General features: G+C 41.2%; 3 non-coding genes across 3 annotated transcripts; all 3 read left to right on the top strand.

Annotated features, from left to right (window-relative positions):
• The first annotated feature begins 5,526 nt into the window (after positions 1–5,526).
• trnar-ucg (transfer RNA arginine (anticodon UCG)) lies at positions 5,527–5,599 on the top strand. The gene has a single exon. It is a non-coding gene; the product is annotated as a tRNA-Arg (tRNA).
• Positions 5,600–5,964: 365 nt separating this feature from the next.
• trnar-ucg (transfer RNA arginine (anticodon UCG)) lies at positions 5,965–6,037 on the top strand. The gene has a single exon. It is a non-coding gene; the product is annotated as a tRNA-Arg (tRNA).
• A 530-nt stretch (positions 6,038–6,567) lies between these two features.
• trnai-aau (transfer RNA isoleucine (anticodon AAU)) lies at positions 6,568–6,642 on the top strand. The gene has a single exon. It is a non-coding gene; the product is annotated as a tRNA-Ile (tRNA).
• The last annotated feature ends 5,026 nt before the right edge of the window (positions 6,643–11,668 follow it).

Here is an 11,668-nt window from a genome sequence, read left to right on the forward strand (position 1 = left end):
CACAACCTACAACCTGAAGGAATGCGGCAACACCACTGAACTGGACTGCCCTGAACAGAGAGTCAGTGACTTCATACTCCACAGCGACCCAGGCCTACGTGTGCGATACACAAGTGTTGGTGTGTGTGTAGGCAACATCAATCGGGATCCAGAATAAATCAAATTTGGCAAATGAAAGCTGCCAATGGAAGCCAAAAATTGATTTCTTACAGGAAACAGTTTGCAGTAGGATAGAATTTTGCAGGTATATGTAAGAGTTTGTTGTGTGAAAATCATAGAGCATATGAAGCAGAAATTTGAACACTGATTAAAACCTCACAGTGTATCCTTGTATTTTCCAACATGGCAGATAAGTCATCACTAAAATCAGTCAATAAGCCTTCAGCAAATCTAATTGAATTCCCTAAAGCTTCAAAGCAAATTCCAATTTATGTCTTTCTTTAAGCTTCTTTAGTAATCACAAACCCTGTGTTAATTCCTCAATTCTGATTGGTCAAAACCCATTAACTGTGCCTCTTCTCCCAGTGCAGCCCAGTGCCTCATACTGGGTGTGTGTGGTCTGAGGAGGCAGAGCAGATGAGTGGCATTACCCTTTCTACCCTCAGCTTCAGCATAGCTCTGTGGTGGAAGAGATCCCTGTGACAAATCCTAACCGCTAACAGTTAGCATGTGACTTAGCGCTGGTGTTACATGTTAAAGTTACCAACACAGACGTTATCACTGTTACATGTCATAACAGTGATGTAGTTTATAGTCTCAAACACTGTTTACAAGTGCAAATTTTGAGCATATTGTCAAAAAATTTGCTGGGTCTAGTTATCTAAATGTATTTCTTTTTTCCTCTTTTTATGTCATTTGCTCCATCTTGTGGACTAAATATAATCAGTTCACTGCATAAAGAAATCAGCAGTTCGCTGCTAAAACATTTGACCTTACTCCTCTGTCTCTTTTTTGTTCTCTGCTCCATCATCACTGCCTGCAGAGAAAAAAAAAGATAAAAAAGAAGAAAGAAAAAAAAGAAGAAGAAGAAAAAAAAAAAACATTAATTATCAATAACAAGAATAGTAAAAGGTCACACATGTCATAACTAAATTAAGGGGTCTGGTGGTACATTTGCGAAGTTTATAATTTCACTTCTTCCTGTTGACACTGTGGCAAATATTCCATCAGCAATGAATAACAACATGGAGGCTTTTTCTAATATCACTCATGATTTGGAGACCATGCAACTTAAAGGGGCTGTGAGGGGTTTCTAAGTGATCTGAAAAAAGTCTTCCTTCTAGATATATGCCTGATCGTAATCCACACTTTTAATCAGCGCCAATATAAGTTATTCTTAAACGCTACCTCTTCACTTCCCAAATCCAAGTCTCTATGACAACACCACGCTGACTGATGAAGTTTAGTAGCGAGAAGAGAGATCTGTGCTTTTCCTCCGCTGAAAACAATTTCTGTGATTAATTTTGTAGTGATGGTGGACACTGGAGCCTAACTGTCAGACAGAAAAAGGACAGAAGAGCAGAAGAAAGATAAACAGGAGAGTGATACAGCCTGAGCTAAAGGCTAACACAGGAGCTAATCTGTTTGTGCTAATGTTGACTCTAACCCACAGTCAGCAGTTATTCTGCAGTGGTCTGTTCAAACTTGAGAGTCTATCAATAAAATGAAGAGTGAGGTTATGTTAGCTCTGCTTGGTAGATGACTGGCAGGACATAACCAGGATTCACTAATGTTACACATACAGACACGTTTTGGAGAAGCGCTAAATGCATTCAGCTACTAAACAAACAACAGTGTTACGTAACTGTTAATAAATATATTACCTCGTTATGTTGTATCCAGTAAATTTATTGTCTTGAACACAGAAAAGTAGAGCTAAAAAGAATTTCTGTATTTGATTGCAAAACAAACACACCTTGTCAAGAGTCACGTCTACATTCAAGTGTGCTTGGGACTCTGGGCCAAAGGTGTGGTGACAAGGAAACTGGAAAGACCCAAAATAAAGCACTTTGTTATAGCAGGTAAAGCAACAAAGAAAAAATCACAGCACAGCTGGCAAAACCTGGAAAAAAAAACAAACAAAAAAACCAAACAAACTAGAGGACACAAAGTCACAGCTAGGTTGGCAAAACTGGAAAACAGAACAACTAAAAATCACAGCAAAGCTGGAAGAAGAAAAGACAAAGAATAACTCAAAAGACTAAGGTAGGTCAGTACAAGGCAAACAAGGGTTTCAGAATGAGGTGATAAGACAACATGATCTGGCAATGGACAGGGGAAAGACACGGACTTCAGTACATGTGGTAAAGGAAACAATGAGGAGCAGGCATGACAATCAGAACAGTGGGAGAACACCAGGGCAGGACATGACCTGACCTGAAACTAGAGGAGAGACGTGACTACAAAATAAAACCTGACAAGATAAACATGAAAAACAAGACTGATGAAAAAAAGGTGAAACTTAAAGTAACTGACGAGACATGACATGTCGCTGTGATCCAATTTAAACAGATAGTCCTCACAGTCGCTGTAAGGATAAGGGTTAAAGTCTGACCAGCCACTAACAAAGACAAGGAGCCAAGAGGAGGAAAGGATGTGCAGAAACGAGAGAGGAATGTCTGCAGCTGAGTTAAAGAGATGTCCAAGAAAACAGACACGAAGCAACCACAATCTGTCACACAGCATGAGGTTTTGTAGTGCAACAGGACTGAATGACAGGAAAGTGACAGAAAAATGGAGGAGAGGTATCTTGTGCAACTGTTGCTTTTCTTTTCTCCATCTTTTATTCAACCCATTGTATTTCTGAAGCAAGTCTAGACATTGGACTATTATCTTGTTTACAAAGACTCAACTTCTAGACGATGAGGAGTCTGTTGGAAGATAAAGCTTATGTATGTGTGCTTTACTGACAACATTATACAAATGTGCTTATTGTGGTAATATACAGTTTGGGACAGTTGAAGGTTAAAAGCTCCTGGGAGGTTATAGATCACCCAGGATCAGGATGAGAAGTGACCACAATTGAAGGTAATGCTTTTGCTAAATAATAGAAATAATTAATTGTGTGTAAAATTCTCATAACTCAATTTAGGATTTATTTTGGTAGAGTTAAGGGATATGTTTCATCCATTGAGGTCAACATCCAGTGAGAAGGACTACCACCCAAAGATGACTTAACCAACATCCTTAGAAAAAACGACGTTAGCCTTTATGAGGGTGCTGAGACAGATAGAGGGGGTCAGATTTTGTGAACTGCCCCAGCAGATGTTGAGGTCAGGGAAGCGAAGCTGCACCCAGAGACTCTGTAAATTCTTGATGCATCGTTAATAAATTGGTGATCAACTGAGAACCAGGACCCCTCCTGCTCTTCCTTCCCCATCGATCTGCGCAAAAGAGGAGTATGGAGTCAGATTAATACATTTTAAGGTATTTTGGTGAGACATGTTTCACCTCATTTCCCTTAAGTCTTTTCTTATCTTAACCTTTCATGTGTGGAGCACTTTGCAGCATCACCAAGCAACGCTGTGGCTAGAAATGAACCTGCATGACTTGTAGAAAAGTTGATGGGCCACACAGTTAATTTCATAAATAGCATTTAGCATTTAGCATTGCAGTAGGCCGATAGATTCTCCTCTGCATGTCCTCACCAGTGATGCGTTTTGCATCACAAACCAAATTACAGATTTATTACAAAAATGAGCAGCTTGATTGGCTAGGCCTAGGTCTAGCAAGGCCCGTCTGAGTTACACAGCTGTTACTAAGTAACATTTACAATCAAAAGTGCCCTTTAAAGATGCTATGGACGATCTGTTTTAATTGGACTCCCTCGCCACCTTCTGGCCCGAAGTCTCTGCACACTGTTGTAAATGACCTGTCGCGAGGCTGTGTTTGTTTTGGGTTTAAATGGAGATCAGATCAAAACAAATTTTCCTTATTGAAGTCAACTTTTTACTGGATACAACGCGCCAAGGTAAGGTATTAATCAGAACAGTTATGTAATGACACTGTTTGAAACTTGACATCAAGCAAACATAGTAGTAGCCTGCTATATGTAGCGCTATCGTCAGCCCTGTGCTCCGACCTATCTGTAGGCTAACGTGACAAGTTAACACTGTCAGTTTGTTTGTACTTTAGAAGCTGTTCTTATTTAGCACTGCTGACAGAGCTAATGTAACCTCACTCTGTGTTAGCCTTTAGCTCGTGCTCTATCTCTTTCCTGTTTATCCTTCTTCTACTCTTATGTCCTTTTTCGGTCTGACAGTTTGGCTCCAGTGTCCACCATCAACACAGATCTCTCTTCTCACTGCTAAACTTCATCAGCCAGCGTAGTATTGTCATAGAGACCTAGACGTGCTGTAAATCAATCCGATTGTGAGGCTCAGAAGTAGCATTTTAGAATAAACTGTAACCTGCAATTTTGATGCCGATAATCTCGTTTTAAAGTGTGGATTACAATCAGGCATATATCTAGAAGAGAGACTTTTTCAAGATCACTTAGAAACTCCTCCCAGCCCCTTTAAACAGGCAGAAAACTTGAACAGAACCAGACTCACACTAGACAGACATCTTTTGAGACCGTGTTGAGGATGCCAATGAGGAAGTATTAAGTTTAATGTGTTACAACGTCTGAGTATGAGGGAATATTTGTTCAGGTGCAAAAATATATGAATAACAAATTTATAAAACCGTATACAATGCAGAACTTAGTCTCTGGTTACTTGTATCTTTAGTTAATGGCCAGGTAATGACTGACTTCCACACTTTTAAGCTTACTGACCAAAGGAGCAGTACCACTGGAAACCTAAGGGGGCAGTGTTGCTGTTACTACCCAATACAAGGCTTTAATGAGACACGAAGAAGGAATAACAATGGCAGAACTTTCCAGATTGTATTTAACTGCCTTACTGACCACTGCCTGTCCCAACGCTGCCTCTGTTTTTGTCTTTGACACAAGTGGTACATTAGCAGTAGCCTCTCCACAGTTGCCATGCTTGTTTTTGAATTTGTTGTCATGAACTTTTGACTCTGGGCTGCCCGCCCTTGTGAATGTATGCCAGATGCAATACCAACATAAAGGACGTACAGAAGTATGTGGGCAGTGACGATAACACCATTTGAAATGGTCGGATACATTTTGGTACGTAGAGGGAGTATAAATGGGCCCTTAATCACCAACAAAGACCGAAGAAAACTCTTTCAATGACTATGTATGTGTACCCAGATGGCCAGCAAAGTGGTGTATGACAGGAGCCACACGTGGCCGGGTAGCTCAGCTGGTCAGAGCGTGGTGCTAATAATGCCAAGGTCATGGCTTCAATCCCCTTACTGGCCAAGCTACTATTTGGAGACAGGATCCAAAAATTTTCAACAGCAAGAGAAAGCCAACAAGCCCTCATAGAAGTGTTCACTTACAGACCCTCTGTTAGATCTCCTCAACAGACACTTGTCTTTGTCTTCAACAAGTTTCATAAAGTTTCCTTTGTGGATGGGAAGTAAGCCACCTTTGATGGGAGGACTGGTTTCCATGACCACGTGGCCTAATGGACAAGGCGTCTGACTTCGGATCAGAAGATTGAGGGTTCGAGTCCCTTCGTGGTTGTGCCTTTATCCTTAAATCCCCTCAAACAACCCCAGAGTGTCTGCAGAAGTCCAAGTGGGCCTCAAAGTGGTCTATAGGAATTGTGGCTGGTTTGCCTAGATGGGTAGAGAGTGGCGATGAATATGCCAAGGTCATAGGGTTGATCCCCATACAAGCCATCTACATTAACAAGATAGAGACCAAGAATTCCTGATAGCAAGAGAGAGCCCTTGAGCCTTCTCCTTACGAAATGATGTTCACAAGGAGTTTCTCGAATGCTTCTAGATCTTGTCAAAAGATGCTCGTTGCTGTCTTTCACACTTTTTTGAAGAGTAACCTATGTGGCTGAAAAGAAAGGATCCTTGGAAGTGAAGAGCAGTTTTCATGACCACGTGGCCTAATGGACAAGGCGTCTGACTTCGGATCAGAAGATTGAGGGTTCGAGTCCCTTCGTGGTTGTACTGTTCCCCACCAAATGCTCTAAACCCATGTCTGGTTCCTGACCCTCCCAAGTTTTGGGACCCTTACACAGAGGCGTCTGACTTGCCAATCTGACCCCAGAAAGTGACTCTACAACCCTGTAGTCTGTTGATTGTCTGATAGCATTGTCACTTACCAAGTGACAGCAGCTGTATTTCTCATTGAGACACAGTCTTCTCTGAAACACAGCTTTATTGCACTTTGTGGCAATGGGCAACAAGGAAATCCCAATGATGAATAATTGCTGCATGTCTACCAATGTTGTTCTCTTGTTAACTGTGTCACGTTTCTCTTCTTTGTTGGATTTATAATGCAGCTACATTGTGTTGCTCTGCTATGGCTTTACGCTTAGGGATTGGTACCTTTCACATCTGAAATGATACGGTATCAGTGCCGGGAACCTGGCAATTGGTATCAGTACTCAATGGTACCAATTCTCAGTGCTTTTGTCAGTTTTTATGTGTTAACAAATATCAATTTTTAAGAGGTGTAAAAAACACAGTGTCCATGGCTGGTTAGCTCAGCTGGTTAGCGCGTGGTGCTAATAATGCCAAGGTTCATGGGTTCAATCCCCATACTGGCCAAGCTACAAATTTAAAATCCAGATACAGTGATAATGCAACCCATAAAGGGAAATATAATTGCTGAATGGACAAGATGTTTGACTCAGGATCAGAAGATTGTGGGTTCAAGTCCCTTCATAGTTGTGCCTTTGGCCTTTCATTGCATTTATGCTCAATGTTAGGTACAGCTATGGATACAGACGGGGCCTCCTGTCAGTGTTCTGCGTTCATTTCATCTGTATTTTTTCAGGTTTCCATTAATAACAATATCATCAGATCATGTCAATATTACAGTATCTTTAGGCAGATTCACATTTACTCAAGTGCAAATTTCTTACTGTATCCCATCACATGCCCCAGTTTATACAGTTTAAATACTTAATGTGATACACTCTTTTAGTGCATCATTGGTTCTGTGTTACATCATTCTGAGCAGTTTGTTGAAATCTAGCACTTTCACTAAACATGTATGTGGGTGTCTGATCTAGGAGTAGGAAGATATTTCCTCCCACTTTGCACCAACCTCTGTTCTCTCTCTCCTGCTGCAGCCTTCAGGTGTTATAATCCACTTCTGTGCTGTAATATCCACGGACAATATTCAGGCCTGCATGTTATTTCACCCATTTCATCCTTTCAGACAACGTGTCAGACTTTGCCCCAAACTGCACACCCATTATGTGATAAAAGCTTCCAACTTGAAGACAAGTCGTAATTTTCTCTGCAGCTGCTTCCCTGTAATCTTTGTAGGGCTGGTATGTGTTCTGGAGGCTTTTTGCATTAATATGTTCCCTCTCACACGCTAACAGGCACTTTTATGAACATAGGAAGTGCAGAGTCTGTTGCTGTCAATGATTTTGTCCTTCACTGGCCCTTGGTTTCTGTTCCTGTGCCCTTTGTTTTCTTCCAAGCAAAGTTCTTTGTGACAAAGCACTTTGTGACAAGTGCTTCATAAATAAATCTGACTTGATTTGACTGCCCAGCCATGTAATAAGAAGGAAGGGATAAAAATACTTCTTAAAGCACTGCTACACCCGTTAACCACGGTCAGGGAGACGTGGGGGAGGAGAGAGGCTCTCAGACAGCATTATGCAGGTCGACTGAAAATTTTAATTGGAATTTTCTGGACGTAAATGAGATCTCGTGTCAAGAGGGTACACAGGAAATGTAGAGACTAGCTGAGCAGTGCTTATTTTATTTGAACTATGTTGTCTGATTAAGAGATCAGGACTAATGAAGACTGCCTTGTGTGTAAACTGTGTGGAGGAGAAGGTTTTATCAGGTAAAAAGCCACAAACGTCAAAAAACTTGAAGCTAATTTGGTTCGGTGGTGACAATTGTGTGATAAGCAACAGGTTTGTCAAATTAGGTCTCCTTCAGTTGTACAGTGAATTCTCAACCAGGGATTTCTTTTTTATTATTTTTCAGATGCAGAACAAAAAACTCAATCTACAGCTTTTTTGGGGGGGTTGTCCCTTGTCGCACACTTTTCACGAGGTTACTGATGGAATTACAGCACAGCAAACATCCACTTGTGTATAAGATATTGCTTTATGGATTTTATATGGAACACCTGTCATATAGCCTGCAGCTGTCTCTGTGGAGATGGACCACATTACCGAACAATCCAGGCATGCCCTGATGTTTGATGGACATATTATGACAGTTTATTACACAGGCTTCATTATAGTAATGCACCAAAACATTTTCAAGATTTCCAGCTCACTGAGGTACAGCTGAGGCCAAGAATTTTAGTCCCTATGAACAAAACTCCTGGTTTCTCCATGAAAATGACCATTAAGAACAAGGTATGGTGTATCTGTTTCCAAAACAACAAAGACATAATTTCCACCAAGTTCGAAGGCCTCTCCTTTTCTTCGCCAAATATACAGTTGAGGCTAAAAATATTAGCCCCCCGGAAATTAAAGAACGTTTTCCTAAAATGTTGCCCAGTGTTTGCTGCATTGATGAAACTTGATATAACCAAACATTCACCTGTGCCATTTAGTAGGTTGATGCTGATGAGACTAACCTGAGACTGTTTGTACCCAAGGATGTAGCTTATGTTTGCCTTAAACCTTAAGAACACAGTTCCCACAGTTAAACATGGTGGTGGAAGCATTATGCTGTGGGGCTGTTTCGCAGCCTCAGGTAATGTTGAGATTCTGAGGGATAACATGAAGAAACCTACTCGTAGTCTAGGCTTAGGTCATTGCTGGCTCTTCCAAAAGACAATGGCCCAAAGCTTACATCAAAATTGGTCCAACAGTTCTTAAAGGATGCCAAAACCAAGGTCTTTGAGTGGCCCCATAGACTGAATAAAACATGGACGTAGTCTCCCTGATGTCGCCTGTCTGTTTCTGAAACAGAAAGTGGCTATAGCAGCCATATTGGTAGTGGCAAGGGCTTTGAGTACAGCTATGGGGCGCCTGTTGGTCACGTGACCCTGAGCTGTGCCTCTGATTGGGCAAGCTCACCATCTTAATATCCGCTAAACTACCAAGTTAGTAAAAAATTCACCCCCCATACAGTGTGAGCTGAAAATGGAATTAACAACAGACAGGATGTGTTTTCTGAACCAGGCTGTAAATAGGATAATTTCCGCTTTGAAAATGTTTTTTTGTTTTTTTGTTTTTTTTGGCCAGCCTCAAGCAGACACTCAAGAAACAGCAGATTTTAGCACATCCCCATTGTCTCATATTCTTAGACTGGAAGTTGCGGCTTGAGTGGCCCGCACACAGTCCGGATCTCAATCCTATTGAGAATTAAGGATGCTGATCCTGGTATCGGCACCGACCCAGTCCCTCAAAGCTGGATTGAATCTTGGTGGGAAAGGATCGGTCCAAACTTGACACTAAGGCTAAACTAGAATTTAGTCTACAGCAGGGGTCACCAACCTTTTTGAGACCAAGGGCTACCTGACGGCAAATGAATGGCATGAAGAGCTACTACAAAATTGTACGGATCACTTTTTAACAACACTACTCATAGTAGAAGTGGTAATACTATGTGAAGAGACTGCCCACAGGTCAATATTAATTATTTCATAATTATTATTATTAATGATTGACAGAACAGTGATTAAAGTAGGGGGCTCCATTAGGAGCAGTGCTGTTTTTTGGTACACTCCTCGCGGGCACGTAAAGTGGTTCTGGCAGGCACCTAGGTGCCCACGGGTACCACGTTGGTGACCCCTGGTCTACAGGGTATAAAATTCTACAATCACAAAGTCATTTCTGTAAATTCTGAAGCTTTATTAAACCAAACTGCTGTTAGACATCAAAACACTTAGAGTTTAAATAATTATTAACTTCAGTAATTCCATGTGTACTCATTTTTTGTCTTTTACTCAGAACGTTACCAGTCTCATCCCACAGTAGAGCACGCAGTTTATTATTTAACACTGGTATCAAATCAGCATTGGTAATTAACGTCGATACTCAAAGCCCAGGTATCGGTATTGGTATCGGTATCAGTATTGGGACCAGAAAAGTTAGATTGGTGCATCCCTATTGAGAATTTGTGGCAGGTGCTCAAAGTGAATATCCAGGTTCGGAAACCATGCAATTTGGACTAGCTGGAACAATTTGCAATGGAAGGATGGGCCAAAACCCCACAGGAAACCTGTGCCAACCTAGTGAAGATCTGCTCTGAGAGGTTGCAGTCAGTTGTGGCTCAGAGAGGATACACTATTGACTATTAATGGCCAGGGGCGCTAATAATTTTGGAAATCTCATTTTTGCTTTTTTTGTTTTGCTCAGTGCATCAATAAAATATCCTCATCAAACTTTGTGGAAATTATGTCTTTGTTATTCTGGGAACAGATACACTATAAACACTTGTTTTTAATGGTCATTTCCATAGAGAAATCAATTTTGTCTGATTTTATAAGGCGGGCTTATAATTTTAGCCTCAACTGTAGTGTTAACATCCACAGGAAAGGATAAAGCAGGAACTTAGCCTCCCTTGTGTCCTTCACATATATGATCCCTGCCTGTGTGCCGGTTAGTCAGAGGACTGAAAGAGTTAACGACAGGTATACTGTGTTTCAAAGAGCAGAAAAAGTGTTTAAGACTTCAATGAATATTTTAAGGCCGAGTGGGAGGTGTAGGAGGAATAGTTGAAGTAAAAGAGAGTTGGGCTGCTGAGAGACGGAGAGATAATTCAATAGACGAGCCGAGCAAATGTGTTTGAGGAGAGACAGAGAAGCTGGAGGGATGGGAGATGAATGAATGGTGGACTAATCTGCACTAAGCGAGGGAGAGAAGAAGTGACATTAATTTAATAAGATGGATGAATGGACAAATAGATGCATTGTGCAATTTTCAAAAAATCCCTGAACCTAGACAGGCTTGTAAAAAAACATTATGTGAGTGCATTTATGCGTGTGTTAGTGGGAGTGTGTATTTTCACAGATGGAATTAAATGGTAAGGAAAAAGCATTATAGAGGAGTCAGACTAAAGCAAGTTTTAGACTGATGAGGTCTGGAAAGGTAAAAAGAGAAGTAGGACTGCTGGGTTGGGAAACAAATAGGGGATTTTATTTGGAGGAAAACAGCAGAGAAAAGCTCAATCTTCAGTCTTTGAATCCTGTGGGGTGAAGGTTAAGAAAGAGAGGACGCAGCTCTTGGATACCAGTTAAGAGTGAAATCCACTTAGGTCCACATCAGACAAGCCCTTAGGCTGAATGGGCTGACCTTTGTCCTGACCTGATGGGCTCATAATGACACTTACTGAGACCAGTAATGCATCGTTATTGCAACATAGCGTGCATTTAGACCAAAATAAGGCATGGAAGTGCCAAATGGAGCACAAGCATACCAAATCCTGTGCATGCCATGGGCTTTGTTTACACGGTTGAACTTATGGGATAATTTGACTTGTCTGAGGAAGAGAAACGCTTTTCTTCCATTTAGTGATAGCAGTGTCTTCATAATTTCAAATGCATGTTTTACACTCCAGGGTTTGGTTGTAGATTCAGGTCTATTCTGATCTTCCTCTCTGGCTGCTTCAGCTGCCAGAATATCAATGAGCTCAAGCTCTATGCAGA

Source organism: Halichoeres trimaculatus, unplaced genomic scaffold (genome assembly GCF_033239565.1).
Source record: "Halichoeres trimaculatus isolate MK-OKI-2021-1 unplaced genomic scaffold, fHalTri1.1 fHalTri1_scaffold_19, whole genome shotgun sequence".
Taxonomy (NCBI): domain Eukaryota; kingdom Metazoa; phylum Chordata; class Actinopteri; order Labriformes; family Labridae; genus Halichoeres; species Halichoeres trimaculatus.